The following is a 16582-nucleotide window of genomic DNA, read 5'->3' as shown; positions in this document are numbered from 1 at the left end:
TGTGATACTCAAACCACCCCGCCTGGCACCAAAAATCATTCCACGGTCAAAGTCGTTTGGATCACATTTCTTCTTCATTCTGATTTTGGTCTGAACAACAACCGAACCTCTTGACCATGTCTGCATGTTTTTATGCATTGAGTTGCATCTACGTGATTGGCTGATAGATATTTGCATTAATGTAAGTCATAAATCATTGTCAGAGATATGTACATGGAAGTATAGAAAATACAGCCATACTGAGTAGTTTATTCCTGATAAGACAGTAGTTCTATACTGGAATTCTGTACAATTTGACATTTGTCTTTCAGTACAGCTGTTGGATTTAGACCTTTCCCATCTGGACCACGCATCAAATGTTGTTATTTGAAGTTAAACTGGATATCTATCCCATCCACTACATAATGTACTGGTTGGGCGCAGGAGTACATTCAACCAGAGACTCATTCTACCGAGATGCAACACAGAGCATCATAGGAAGTCATTCCTGCCTGTGACCATCAAACTTTACAACTCCTCCCTTGGAGGGTCAGACACCCTGAGCCGATAGGCTGGTCCTGGACTTATTTCCTGGCATAATTTACATATTACTATTTAACTATTTATGGTTTTATTACTGTTCATTATTTATGGAGCAACTGTAACGAAAATCCAATTTCCCCCGGGATCAATAAAGTATGACTATGATTATGACTATATGGACAGGAATGGAATGGAGGGTTATGGGCTGAGTGCAGGTCGGTGGGACTAGGTGAGAGTAAGAGTTCGGCACGGACTAGAAGGGCCGAGATGGCCTGTTTCTGTGCTGTAATTGTTAAATGGTTGTATGTGAAGGTGAAAATGTGCACCTCCTAAAGAGACCTCTGTTGTAAGTATTTGAATGAAAATCTTTTCACTCTTGCTTGCCTCAGAAATGGGCAGTACGTAAAACTGAAATGCAGTTTCCTTATTTGTGTGATTTGACTCCAATTCACTTCCAGACAGTTGAGCCAGGCAGTCTCATTCTAGGCCCCATAGGATGCATTCCATGATTCGCAAATAAATTTGGAATCTTTCTCAGAGAGGTTTTAAGGATATTTAGTGAGGGAAGTGAATGAATCATTCTGGTAGAATACAGAAGGTCCTGAGATTGAGATTTTAGCCATGGTCCATCACAGGCACAACCCTCCTCACCTGCAAGGGCATCTTCAAGTGGTGGTGTATCAAGAAGGCAGCATCCATTATTAAAGACCCTCACCATCCGGACAATACCCTCCTCACATTACTACCATTGGGGAAGGAGGTACAGGAGCCTGAAGACATAAACTGAACATTTTAAGAACAGCTTCTTCCTCTCTGCCATTAAATTTCTGAAAGGTTCATGAACAAGTGAAAACTTCCCCCTCTTTTGTACTGTTGGTTTATTTTACAACTTATTAATTTTTATGACTTTCACTGTACTACTAGAAAACAACAAATTTCACAATATATGTCAGTGATAGTAAACCTGATTCTGCTACTGGATGGGGCAATGAATGGGTGTTCTGAAATTTATCTGGTTTGTTACTGCCTGTGGGTACAACGAGAAACACTTAATAGGATCATGTTGTTCTCCAGAAAGCAAATTAACATAATTGCTTACAACTCTTCATTTATCAAAAGTGAGAAATATGCCATATCTCAGAAGTGTATTGATTTCACTGGAAAGGCAAGGTACGACACGTTAATATACTGATACTGTTGTGGCAATATCTACAGGAAGCATGGGTAAGAGTAACTGTACCTATATTAACAGGGCTGTGGGGCTGTCCAATAAGGCTCACAATTTCTGGATATTTTGAGAGAACCAAGTCTGTGAATGACGGAGGGGGTAGGGGGTGGGAGAGGGAGAGGGAAAGGGGAACATGGTATGTTTATGTAATCATAGATGATTTCATTGACAGTCAGTGAGTCTTGACCATTAATAGAGCTACAACATTCATAACACAATCATAAAATAGGCTAATTATATCTGATTCTATACTCAGACACCTTCAGGAATGCTAATGAGCCAAGAACTGGAAGATAATAAAGATCCTATTTTGCCCACCTGACACGTAACCTCCTTGAGGATATATAATTCCATCGAAACGGTAGCATAGCAGTTAGTGTATTGCTTTATAGTGCCCGCAACTAGAGTTCAGGGTTCAATTCCCACCATTGTCTGTAAGGTGCTTGTTTGTTCTCCCCAAGACTGCAAGTTTCCTCCGTGTGCTCCAGTTTCCTCCCACATTACAAATGTGTTCAAGTTAGTAAGTTAATTGGTCACATTGGTGTAATTGGGTGGCGCAAGCTCATTGGTCCAAAAGGGCCTGTTACCGTGCTGTAGCTCAAAATTAAACAATAAAGTCGAAACCATTTTCCTTCCTATTGAAGTTGTATTCAACCACAAAAGATTATCTTAAGTGGCTGACACAGACACCAGACAGGAGACCTCTATGCTCAGGCCAACAGGACAGGAAGAAGTGTAAAATTGTCAGGGAGAAGCAAAATGCAAAACTACAATTGTTTTTTCCATAGATGCTGCCTGGCCTGCTGAGTTCCTCCAGCATTTTGTGTGTGTTGCTTTGATTTCCAGCATCTGCAGATTTTCTCTTGTTTGTGATTGTTTATGATAGGCAGGTTTCACCATAAAACTAATACTTCTCTGCTACAATAGTGCTACAGTCAACAGGGCTGATGTATTCTGTCATCAGAAACCATAGTCTCATTACATCATAGTTTAGATGACAGCACTGAGGGGCAAGAGAGAAAAGGGAACATCAATGCCCTTGAGTAGAAAACCCTACAAAAAAGTAGTGGAAACCACCCAGTCCATCACAGGTAAAACCCTCCCAACCATTGAGCACGTCTACATGAAACACTGTCGCAGAAAAGCAGCACACATCATTAGGGATCCCCACCATACAGGACAAGCTCTCTTCTCGCTATTGCCATCAAGAAGAAGGTACAAAAGATTCAGGAACAGTTACTACCCCTTAACCATCAGGCTTTTGAACAAAAGGGGATAACTTCACTCAACTTCACTTGCCCCATCATTGAAATGTTCCCACAACCTATGAACTTACTTTCAAGGATTCTTCATCTCATGTTCTTGATATTTGTTGGTTATTTATTTATATTATTGTTTCTTCTTTTTCACATTTGCAGGGTTTGTTATCTTCTGTGCTCCGGTTGAACTCTGTAGATGACTGATCTTTCATTGATTCTGTTGTAGTTACTATTCTATATTCTGAGTATGCCCGCAAGGAAATGAATCTCAACATTGTATTTGGAAACACAAATGTACTTTGATAGTAACATTTTCTTTGAACTTTGAATTTCTGTTTGAGCTTTCATATTAAATGATAGGATCTTTCAAAAAATCTGCAGATAAATGTGGATTGGCTTTGATGTACAGGAAGACTATCTCTTCATTACTTATTATCTGTTCATTATATCTTGATAAAGCCAATAAATATTCATGAAAGAGTCATGGAACACTACAGCACAGAAACAGTCCCTTCAGTCCATCTACTCTATGCCAAACTATTAATCTACCTAGGCCCATCAACTTGCAGTGGGAAATAGCCTCACACCCCTCCCAAAAGAATCATAGAATAACAGAATTCAAATAATTATTTTACCAGACCCCTCTTTCTTGTGGGACAATGACATACATAATCATTGTCAGTGTTTATTTAGCTTATAATTGTTGCCAATAATATGTCCTCCTGACCCATTCAACACTTAAAGCAGCATTTTCTATTAATTCACTATGTCCTCTTCTGCAGACTATTATCTTTGGAATGTGGTATTTCCAAAAATCTTACTCTGCTAGGTTTTCTTTGTTCTTGTTTTTGATCTCTCTTTACCTGAAAACTTCTACAAATGCACTTCCTCCTTAATCTTCTCTCTAGACATGACAGAGAGAAAAGCAACTTTAAAATAATTTCAGCCCCCACAAGTAGTTTGTTCTTTTGATGCTTTGTATTGTTTGAAATTCAGATTTCCCCAAGGGGGTGTTCACTGCTTACCTGTGGAGAATACATCCAGAAGTTAAAATCAATAGTGCCACAAGCAGCTGTATTAGCAGTCTGACTTTACTAGAGCCAGGGGATTTGTGGATCACATAAATAACAGGGGCTTTGCAGTGGGATGTTCATAGAGAAACCAGAGAGCTTTACAAGAGTGCACCTTTGTAGTTTCTTTCAACACAACCCATTATGTTTGCATGTTTCAGCATTGTTCATGGTTTCATACTTAACTCTTTAAGGAACCCAGCAATTTTTTTTGATGAATTGGTTTCATTTAAAGTCATTGGGTATATTAAAAGTGGAGGATCTTAGATTCTTGATTAGTAAGGTTGTCAAAAGTTTCATCGTTGTATGGAATAAGTATCTCATCTTATGGCATTTATTGGACAATAAGAAATCAACATATGCTCATTCTGCACCTTGCTAGTTCTTTGTTCATACAATATCAGAAATTCTTTAATTATTTAATAAATATGTGTAACAAAGCAAGAATGGTTTGTGAACAGAACTTAATGCTTAGAACTCAAAGAATTAATGGTGCTGCTTAATATTTTGCAGAAAGCAGAAAAATTACCTTTCAAAAACACGTCATCATCCCTCAAAAGGTCTACTTTAGTTCGCTCCACATGAACTAAAGGCCATCCATAATATACACAAAATTCTGGAGGAACTCAGTAGGTCAGATAACATCTATGAAGAAGGATAAACAGTTGACATTTCAGGTAAAGATCCTTCATCAGGACTTAACATCTGCAGACTGTCTTGTGTTAATGATAGCCTATCTACAACGTTCCATTCAGCAAGCATTATGGTCAAAGTTTGCGAACTACATACCTAACTGCACTGGAGATATACCTTCACCATCTAGTCTGCAATGGTTCAATAAGGAGCGTCACCACCGTAGTGGAGTGGTTCGTGCAAGGGCTTCACAGTGTGAGTGATCACCGATCGGGATTCAATTCCTTCTGCTGTCTGCAAGGAGCTTCTACATTCTCCTCACAATCACATGGGCTTCCTCTGGGTATTCCAGTTACCTCCCACATTCCACGCACGTATAGGTTAGGGTTAGTAATTGTAGGGGGCATATTATGTTGGCACTGAAAGCCTGGTGACGCTCACAGACTGCATACAACACAATCCTTGTTGATTTAATTTGAATCAAATGACGCATTTCATTGTAAGTTTTAATGTAAACATGACAAGTAAAACAAATTTTTATCTTTAAAGATGTTTACCTTCTTAAGAGAAGTTAAGAACAGTTAATGATTTCTGACTTTGCCAACAACACATGAATCCGATATAAAAGAAGGTATTAAAGCAACCTCGTCTGATCATGTAGTTTTAAGAAGGGCTATTGATCCTTCAGTCATCATGACATTCCAAAATAATGTCTTTTACCAATGGTGAAAAATCACAAAGCTCACATTTGCAAATTAATACCCTGGCAATAGACACAGAGACTTGGGATACTGGGAGTGGAAGGTGTCCAATACTCAAGTGAGGTCTGTCTGGGACTGTAACAAATCTGATGTTTTCATTGGCCCAATATCCGTGTGAAATCTGAAACCATAAACAGAAAAGTCTGATTTTCAGACTCTCCTTATAGGGAAGTCCCCTTATCCCAGAAATACTGTAAGGGTTGTGCACAATTCTTAAATACGTATACATCTTAGATATGGAGCTCAAACCTGTACTCAGTATTCCAGACGTGACCTGACCAATGCCTTCTATCGTAACTGTAATAATATAACATTTCCATATAATAAAAGCTTTTGTGCTATTTCCTATTCTTATTGATTGTTAAAATCCTGGAATTTGTGTGTTAGGACACCACAAAATCAATTCCCTCAATATTTTTAAAAATGGGAACTTCTCATCATATTCCAACTGCTATGTTCGTGATAACTTAATCAACCTGACTAAATCTATTTTGTAGCCTCCTTGATTTCTTCCTGCATCTTACCTTCTTAATTAATTTTCTTATAATCAGCAAATGTGAATGCAGTTTACTTTGTCACATCAAGCAAGTCCTTGATAACGGTCATAAGTAACCCAGACTTGCAGGATTGCACTAGCCTGCCCATTCCAGAAGACGTCTGCATTCCAATTTTGTCGTAGTCCATTGAATAACTCTTAATCAATGCTAAGATGTTACTCTCAGAATCGTGATCCTGTGTTGCCACATATAGCATGACCTTTAATTGGAAGGTTCAATAGACTAGAAGGTGAGAGAGACAGAGAGAGAGAGGGGGGCAAGAGGGGGAGAGAGAGATAGAGAGCGAGATGAGCGAGAGAGAGATAGTGATATAGGGACAGACAGACAGAGGAAGACTTATTTGGAAAGAGCTACTTTTGCTTTCATTCTGCCTTGCACCTACACTTAAGGATATAGCAAGAGCTGACAACGTGTCATTTGGCATTCCACAGCATTGCTGCATATTTATGAATGCACAGATTTGGCCTCTTTGATCCCGTATGGTCTTCATCAAATTTAGAGATACACAGCACGGAAAGAAGGGACTTTGGCAAACAGTTCTGCTGAACCTAGTAATCTCCGTAGATACACAATAAGTGGAACGTCAGATACCCTGAGTATTGAAGGAGAGTCACAAACCATGGGAAAGCCAGCAGGAGATTTATTTTCAGGTGTCACTATCACTTGCTTTTTCTTACCTAAGCATTGAGATTTCCACAATGTTCTCTCTCTATTTTAAAAATGATTCTGTGCTTGACACAATAGAATGTTGACACAAAGCAGAGAAATATGCAGCCTTGCTTATGACCTTTGGCTGGGATGTCAAATTTTCTCTTCCAGAAACTTATGAATCATAACAGAATAATAGAATAGCAACAGCACAGAAGGAGATCATTTGGACCTTTGAGCATGTTCCAGCTCTCTGTGAAAGCAATGCATCACGATGCACTGTTTCTCTCCCCAGTTCTGGTCTGTTTCCATTATAAAAATTCAATGGGTCTCCAGTTCTTCAGGCAAGAGACAGAAAATGCTTGTCAAAAATTTCTTCCAGAAAGTGTGGCATATTTGTGTGTGATTAGTGCATAAATCATGTGGGCATTAGATATAAAGACTCTATTATATGACAAACACAGGAGATTCAACAGGTGCTAGACCTCCAGAATGACACCCAAAATTCTGGAGGAACTCAGCAGTGAGCATCTATGTAGGGGCAATAATCAGGTTGCGGTGTAAACATCACTTGTTCTCCCTTTTTTGACAATAAATCTGAATTAAATATGGAACTATTTATTGATATTTGGGAACTAGGAGTCACAGATACAGTGTCCATGGACTTCTCTTTTGCCACAATGAGGCCACTCTCAGGGTGGAGGAGCAACACCTTATATTCCGTCTGGGTAGCCTCCAACCTGATAGCATGAACATTGATTTCTCCTTCCATTCATTTTTTCCCTCCCCCCCCCCTTCCCTCTTCTTCTATTCCCAACAATGGTCTTTTACCTCTTCTCCTCACCCCTGGTGCCCCTCCTTCTTCCCTTTCTCCCATGGTCCACCCTCTTCTCTTTTTAAATTCCTTCTTCTCCAGCCCTTTACCTTTCCCACCCATTTGTCTTCAGCTGTCACCTTCTGGCTAGCCCTCCTTCCCCTCCCCCTGCCTTTTTATTCTGGCATCTTCCACCCCCTTTCCTTGGAAGTCCTGAAGAAGGCTAATAGCCCAAACCGTCGACTGTTTATTCATTACAATATACGCTGCCCACCTGCTGGTTTCCTCCAGCAGTTTGTGTGTGTTGCTTTGCATATCCAGCATCTGAAGAATCTCTTGTGTTTAGGTGCATTCATCTATTGTCTTTCCCCCATGTAGTTTCACCAGGATAGAATCAGAATGATTAGCTTTATTAGCCACAGGTATCTGTTGGTAGTTAAATTTTGTACAGGTTTATTTATTGGAAACTAGTTCACATTTTAGTTAATCTATAATTACCTTGTCCATAATTTCATAACTCCAAAATGATACCATAAGACCATCAGATATAGGAGCAAAATTAAACCATTTGGCACATTGAGTCTGCTCTGCCATGTCATCCCATGGTTGATCTAATTTTCCTTTCAGCCCCAATCTTGTCTTCTCCCCATATCCCTTCATGCCCTGATCAATCAAGAAACTATCAACCACTGCCTTAAACATACATAAAGATGTGGCCTCCACAGCTGCCTGGTGGCAAAGAATTCCACAGATTCATCTCTCTTTGGCTAAAAGAAATTCCTTCTCATCTCCATTCTAAAACCATACCCCTCTATTCTGAGGCCGTGTCCTCTGGTCTTAGACACTTCCATCATAGGAAATATCCTCTCCACATCCACTCTTTCAAGGCCTTTCACCATCTGATAGGTTCAAATTAGGTCACCTAGTAGTTCTCTCCCCACTCCCCCCCCCCCACCTTTTTCATCTGCTCCTCAGCTTTTCTTCTTCAGTCCTGCAGAAGGGTTTTGGCCTGAAATGTTGACTGTACTTTTTTCCCCCATCGAGGCTGCCTGGCCTGCTGAGTTCCTCCAGCATTTTGTGCGCTGCTCAGATTTCCAGCATCTGTAGATTTTCTCTTGTTGGTGACAAGCCATTTAATCCTGGAATCATTTTTGTGAACCTCCTTTGAACCCTCTCCAGTTTCAGCACATCCTTTCTAAGATAAGGTGCCCAAAACTGTTCACAAACTCCAAGTGAGGCCTCACCAGTGCTTTATAAAGTCTCAGCATTGCATCCTTGCTTTTATATTCTAGTCCTCTTGAAATAAATGCTAATATTGCATTTACCTTCCTCACCACAGACTCAACCTACAAATGAACCTTTAGGGAATCCTGCACATGGGCTACCAAGTCCTTTTGCACATTAGATTTTTGTATTTTCTCTCCATTTAGAAAATAATCAACTCTTTCATTTCTTCTACCAAAGTGCGTGACCATACACTTCCTGACATTGTATTCCATCTGCCACTTCTTTACCCTTTCTCCTAATCTGCCTAAGTCCTTGTGTAGCCTATTTCCTCAAAACTACCTATCTTTGTACCGTCTGCAAAATTTGAAACAAAGTAATCAATTCTGTCATCTAAGTCATTGACATATAATGTAAGAAGAACCTATCCCAACACAGATCCCTGTGGAACACCTCAAGTCACCAGCAGCCCACCAGAAAAGGCTTCCTTTATTCCTACACTTTGCATCCTGCCAATCATCCATGATAGAATCTATCCTGTAATACCATGGGCTTGTAGCTTGTTAAGCAGCCTCGTGTGTGGCACTTTGTCAAAAGCCTTCTGACAATCCAAGTACACATCAACTGATTCTCTTTGTCTATCCTGCTTGTTATTTCTTCAAAGAATTCCTGCAGACTTGCCAGACAATATTTTCCTTTGAGGAATCCATGCTGACTACGGCCTATTTTATCATATGCTTCCAAGTACCCCGAGTCCTCATCCTGAGCAATTGATTCCAATATCTTCCAAACACTGAGGTCAGACTCACTGGCCTATAATTTCCTTTCTTCTGCCTCTCTCCCTTCTTGAAGAGTGGAGTGACATTTGCAATTTTCCAGTCTTCTGGAACCATTCCAGAATCTAGTGATTCTTGAAAGATCATTACTAATGCCTCCATGATCTCTTTAGCCACCTTTTTTTGAATCCTGGGATGTACACCATCTGGTTCAGGTGACTTATCTACCTTCACAGCTTTCAGTTTCCCAAGAACCTTCTCCCAAGTAATGGCAACTTCACATGCTTCATGAGATCTGACACCTGGAACTTCCATCATACTGCTACTGGCTACCATAGTGAAGGCTGTTGCAAAATACTTATTCAGTTTGGCTGCCATTTCATTGTCCCCCATTACTACCTCTCCAGCATCACTTGTCAGTAGTCCAATATCCACTCTCGCCCCTCTTTTACACTTCATGTATATGAAGAAATTTTTGGTATCCTCCAATATTGTTGGCTAGCTTACTTTCATATTCCATCTTTATGTTAATAACTTTTTTTTTTTAGTTGCCTTGAGTTGGTTTTCAAAAGCTTCCCAATCCTCTAACTTCCCACTAGTTTTTGCTCTACTATATGCCCCCTCTTTGGCTTTGACTTCCCTTGTTAGCCATAGTTGTGTCATCTTGCTTTTAGGATACTTCTTCCTCTTTGGGATGTATATATCCTGTGCCTTCCGAATCGCTTCCAGAAATTCCAGCATTGCTGTTCTGCCATCATCCCTGACACTGCTCTTTTCTAATCAATTCTGGCCAACTCCGTTCTCATGCCGCTGTAATCCCCTTTACTCCACTGTAATACTGATACATCCGACATTAGCTTCTCCTTCTCAAATTTCAGGGTGAATTTGAACATATTATGATCACTCGCCCATAAAGGTTCTTTTGTTAAAGTTCTCTAATTAATTCCAGTTCATTGCACAACACCCAATCAAAAATAACCGATCCCCTAGTGGGCTCAACCACAAGCTGCTCTAAAAAGCCATCTCGTAGGCATTCTAGAAATTTCCCCCTCTTGGAATGCCACACCAACCTGATTTTCCCAATCTACCTGCGTATTAAAATCCCATATGACTATTGTAACATCGCCATTTTCTACCTCCCATTGTATCTTGTAGACCACATCCTTGCTACTGTTTGGGGATCTGAATACAACTCCCATCAGGGTATTTTTGCCCTTGGAGTCCCTTAGCTCTATCCACAACAATTCAACACCTTCCGACCCTATGTTACCCCTTTCTCATGATTTAATTTCATTTTTTTTTTTTACCAACAGAGCTCTGCCTTCCTGCCTATCCTTTCGATACAATGTGTATCCTTTATGCTCCCAGCTAAAATCTTCTTTCAGCCATGATTTCAGTGATGCCTACATCATACATGCCAATCTGTAACTGTGCTACAAGTTTATCGACCTTATTCCGTATGCTGCGTGCGTTCCAATATAACACCCTCCGTTCTGTACACCCTTTTCAATTTTGTCCATCTTTTATGTTGCAACTCATCCTGTGACTGCAATTTTGCCCTATCATCAGCCTCTGTTTGATAGCAGTCTCACTACACATTGCCTCTGTTTGTAAACCAACCACCCCATCCTCAGCACTTCCACTCCTGTTCCCATTCCCCCACCAAATTAGTTTAAACCCACCTGAGCAATCCTAGCCAACCTGCCAGTAAGGATATTGCACCCCCTTAGGTTCAGGTGTAACCTATCACTTTTGTATAGGTCATACCTTCACCAGACGAGATCCCAATGGTCCATAAATCTGAACACCTGCCCATTGCACCAGTTTCTTAGCCATGCTATCATATCATCCATGCTATGATATCATCCTATTCTTACCCTCACTGGCATGTGGCACAAGCAGCAATCCAGAGATTACTACCCTGGAGATCCTGTTTCTCAGCTTTCTACCTAGCTCCCTAAAATCTCTCTTCAGGACCTCCTCACCTTGCCTACCTACATCATTGGTGCCAATTTGTACCAGACTTCTGGCTGCTCACCCTCATCCTTGAGAACACCATGGACACAATCCGAGACATCCCTGATCCCGGCACCAGGGAGATAACATACCATCCAGGTGTCTCCATTGTCCCAACAGAACCTGTTTCTGTTCCTCGGTTTAAAGAATCTCTTATCAACACTGCAATCCTCTTCACCTCGCTGCTCTTCAGAGCCACAACCCAGACTCAGTGCCAGCGTCCCTCCTGGTAGGTCAGCCCCCTCAATAGTGTCTAAAGTTATATACTTATTATTGAAGGGAACGGCGACAAGTGTACTCTGCACTGGTGTTTCCCCTCCTTCTCCTGACAGTCACCCACTTAAGACCATAAGACAAAGAAGCAGAAATCGGCCATTCGGCCCATCGAGTCTGCTCCGCCATTTTACATGAGCTGATCCATTCTCCCATTTAGTCCCACTCCCCAGCCTTCTCACCATAACTTTTGATGCCCTGGCTACTCAGATACCTATCAATCTCTGCCTTAAATACACCCAATGACTTGGCCTCCACTGCTGCCCGTGGCAACAAATTCCATAGATTCACCACCCTCTGACTAAAAAAATTTCTTCGCATTTCTGTTCTGAATGGGCGCCCTTCAATCCTTAAGTCATGCCCTCTCGTACTAGACTCCCCCATCATGGGAAACAACTTTGCCACATCCACTCTGTCCATGCCTTTCAACATTCGAAATGTTTCTATGAGGTCTCTCCTCATTCTTCTAAACTCCAAGGAATACAGTCCAAGAGCGGACAAACGTTCCTCATATGTTAACCCTCTCATTTCCAGAATCATTCTAGTGAATCTTCTCTGTACCCTCTCCAACGTCAGCACATCCTTTCTTAAATAAGGAGACCAAAACTGTCCACAATACTCCAAGTGAGGTCTCACCAGCGTCTTATAGAGCCTCAACATCACATCCCTGCTCCTATACTCTATTCCTCTAGAAATGAATGCCAACATTGCATTCGCCTTCTTCACTACTGACTCAACCTGGAGGTTAACCTTAAAGGTATCCTGTACGAGGACTCCCAAGTCCCGTTGCATCTCTGAACTTTGAATTCTTTCCCCATTTAAATAATAGTCTGCCCGTTTATTTTTTCTGCCAAAGTGCATAACCATACACTTTCCAACACTTACATGTCTCCTGCAACCTAGGAGTAACTGCCTTGTTGTAGCTCCTGTCTAACACCTACTCATTCTCCCACGAGTCAAAGTGTTGACCGTTCATCAACGGAACTAGGTTAGGAAATTCACTACACAACTCATAATTAATCTAAGCTCACGCTTTATTGTCTCTGCACAAACAACAAAGTAACTATGTTGACCCCGGGCCAACAGCTTAGAACATGAGTTCTGCTGTACCCTTTGTACCGATATTCACTCAGACAATTTGTCCACTTTAGAACACCATTGGTCATATGATCAATCCTTTCTTCGCCCATCCCCTGGCATGGGGGTTCTTCCTTGCGATGGTGGGTCTCTTGAGAGAGTTATTGCTGATTGCACACTCGAAGTGTACACTTTTATACTCGTTCCTTACTAATTCAAATATTGCATTCCACTGTTATTGGTTGCAGGTCATCTGATTGAGATTTAACACCTTTTTATTGGCTCTGCTCCAGGCCAGCATCTATTGATCTCTTCCCAGCAAGTAACAGTTGATAATTTATGGTTCTTTGGTCTCTTCAGTAACCAGCTCCAATCACTCCAGGCAGGCACCAACCCCAACATTCACAAACCTGCATATTATGTTATATCAAAGAACACCTCATAAATAACTCCTTATTCGATCTTCAGTCTAGCAGGTTTCCTGAAACATCACTGTGTCCACTTTAAAGCACAGAAAGCAAAGCAACTTCATCTCACAAAATGGAGGATGTAAAACAGTTCCACAAAATCGTAGCTTCCATGTCCAAGCATATGGCAGAAACAACGACAATTGATCTGTCTGCTTCCACTGAATTTGATTCATTTGAATTCAACGTTTCCTTGCATAATTTGAATCCACCATGGCCAACAAAAGGTCATCGAGCTGTCACTCCAGTTCCTTAATATGTTCCCTCAGGAGCTGCAACTTGGTGCACCTGGTGCAATTGTGTTTATCTGGGAGACTTCCAGTCTTCCAGACCTCCCCATCCCACACGCAGCACAAAACACTGCCCCTTGAGCTATTCTCACTATACTATGCACTAATAGATGAGGAATGAACAAATAAGAACACAGAGAGAACAACTTACAAGACAATCTACTTCATCCAAGCCAAGCCTGATGAGCAAAGCCACTCTGAGGACTAGCACACTCCAAAACAATGGCCGCTCCATTTGCACCTGTGCTATTTTTATTGGACATTTCTAATAAACCCTACTTGTTGATTGGTCACTGGTGTGGATTGTCCAACTCAGAGAAAACTGGCTCAAAGCTCTGTTTTTCAAAGTTTGAAAGCAGACCTGACTAAAAGGTACCTCTTGCTGATTGGTCTCTCCTCAATTCAGAGAAACTGCCGTGAAACTCTGCCTTTGAAATCTTGATCGCCGCCTTGATTAAAAAGTAGCCTCTTTTCAAGCTCCCCAGGTGTGGATTGTCCAAATCCCAAATGAAAGATCTTTGATGAAGCAGTCCTGAGGAATTCCTGCAGTAATAGCCTGGGGGATGATTTATCTTTTCAGCCATCGTTTTTTGTACGAGAGATGTCTCCATCTATTACAGTGGATTCTCTCTGATGCCCACTTGCTTCACTTTTACAAGGGCACCTTGTCCATCACATCACACCAAGGGCATCACAAAATCAGAATCAATATCACCGGCATATGTCATGAAATTTGTTGCTTTGTGTCAGCATTACACTGTAATAATAACAAAAACTATAAATTACAATAAGTATATATTTTAAAAATAAATAAGTTGTGCATAAAAGAGGGAAAGAAGGGAAAAAATACTGAGAAAGTGTTCATGGGTTCATTGCCCATTCAGAAATCTGATGGCTGAGGGAAAGAAGCTGTTCCTGAGACTCTGTGTGTGTGTCTTCAGGCTCCAGTACCTCCTCCCTGACGGTAGCAATAAAGCATGTCCTGGGTGATGGGGGTCCTTAATGATGGATGCCTCCTTTTAGAAGCATTGACCTTAGAAGGTGTCCTGGCTGCTGGGGAGGCTAGTTCCCAGGATGGATCAGGCTAAGTTTACTGGAGTACTGTGTCCAGTTCTGGTCACCTCACTATAGGAAGGATGTGGAAGCATTGGAAAGGGTACAGAGGAGATTTACCAGGATGCTGCCTGGTTTAGAGTATGCATTATGATCAGAGATTAAGGGAGCTAGGGCTTTACTTTCTGAAGAGAAGGAGGATGAGAAGAGACATGATAGAGGTTTACAAGATATTAAGAGGAATAGATAGAGTGGATAGCCAGCGCCTCTTCCCCAGGGCACCACTTCTCAATACAAGAGGACATGGCTTTATGGTAAGGGGTGGGAAGTTCAAGGGGGATATTAGATTAGATTATGAGAACACTCAGTCCCCTTTTATTGTCATTTAGAAATGCATACATGCATTAAGAAATGATACAATGTTTCTCCAGAGTGATATCACAGAAAACAGGACAAACCAAAGACTAACACTGACAGAGCCACATAATTATAACATATAGTTACAGCAGTGCAAAGCAATACCATAATTTGATGAAGAACAAACCATGGGCACGGTAAAAAAAGTCTCAAAAGTCCCCGAGTCGATCGACTCCCAGGTCCCCAATAGCAGGCGGCAAAAGGGAGAAACTCCCTGCCATAAACCTCCAGGCACTGTCAACTTGTTGATGCCTTGGAAGCAGCCGACCACAGCCGACACTGAGTCCATCCGTTCGAAAACTTCGAACTTCCGACCAGCCTCTCCGATACAGCCTCCCGAGCGCCATCCTCTGCCGAGCGCCTTCGACCTCGCCCCAGCCGCTGAAACACGCAAAGCCGAGGATTTCAGGGCCTTCTGCTCCAGAGATTCTGGTTACCACACAGTAGCAGCGGCACTGAAGCAGACATTTCAGAAGTTTTCCGGATGTTCCTCCAAACTCTCACATCCATCTCCATCAAATCAGGATTGTGCACGGTCCCCTACTTAACAGATAATAGACATCATCACCGAAGTGGCCGCGGTTTTTTACTCAGAGAGTGGTTGGTGCGTGGAATGCACTGCCTGAGTCAGTGGTGGAGGCAGATACACCAGTGAAGTTTAAGAGACTACTAGACAGGTATATAAAGGAATTTAAGGTGGGGCGGGTTATATGGGAGGCAGGGTTTGAGGGTCGGCACAACATTGTGGGCTGAAGGGCCTGTACTAGGTACTATCCTATGTTCTATGTTCTAAGTTTACAACTTTCCACAGCTTGTTCAGGTACTGTGCAGTGGCCCCTCCATACCAGATGGTGATGCAACAAGTTTAAGTGCACTCCACAGCACATCTATAGATATTTCCTGGTGTCTATGGTGACATACCAATTCTCTCCAAACTCCTAACTGCTGAGGCTCACTGTTGTGCCTTCTTTGTAATTGCATCAATATGTTGGGTCCAGGATAGATCCTTAGAGATGTTGATACCCAGGAACATGAAACTGTTCTCCCTTTCTACTTCCAATCCCTCAATGAGGACTGATGAGTGCTTCCTCACACTTACCCTTCCTGAAGGTCACAATCAATTCTTTGGTCTTACTGATGTGCAAGGCTGTGGTTACGACATCACTCAAGCAGCTGATCTATCTCGCTCTTGGATACCTCCTTATCAACATCTGAAATTCTGCCAAAAATAATTGTGTCATTGACAAATTTATAGCTGACTTTTGAACTATGCCTAACTACTGTCAAAACCACGGATCTGGCAGCGCAGCAAGTACAACAACTGCACTTGTGAATACGTACGTGTCAGCTAATTATTGCTTCATTGTGATAGTATTTTACTCCATTCTTTCCGTCATATAGACTTGACCCAGCACAGCAACGCTTCACTGCCTGCTTGCATTCGACCTTCCCTGAGAAATTGGACTGTCGAGTCAACTGACTCTGAAGACTAGCGGT

This window comes from Mobula birostris, chromosome 2 (assembly GCF_030028105.1).
Source record: "Mobula birostris isolate sMobBir1 chromosome 2, sMobBir1.hap1, whole genome shotgun sequence".
Taxonomy (NCBI): domain Eukaryota; kingdom Metazoa; phylum Chordata; class Chondrichthyes; order Myliobatiformes; family Myliobatidae; genus Mobula; species Mobula birostris.
The sequence above is the reverse complement of the archived record's forward strand: the minus strand, read 5'-3'. Positions refer to the sequence as shown.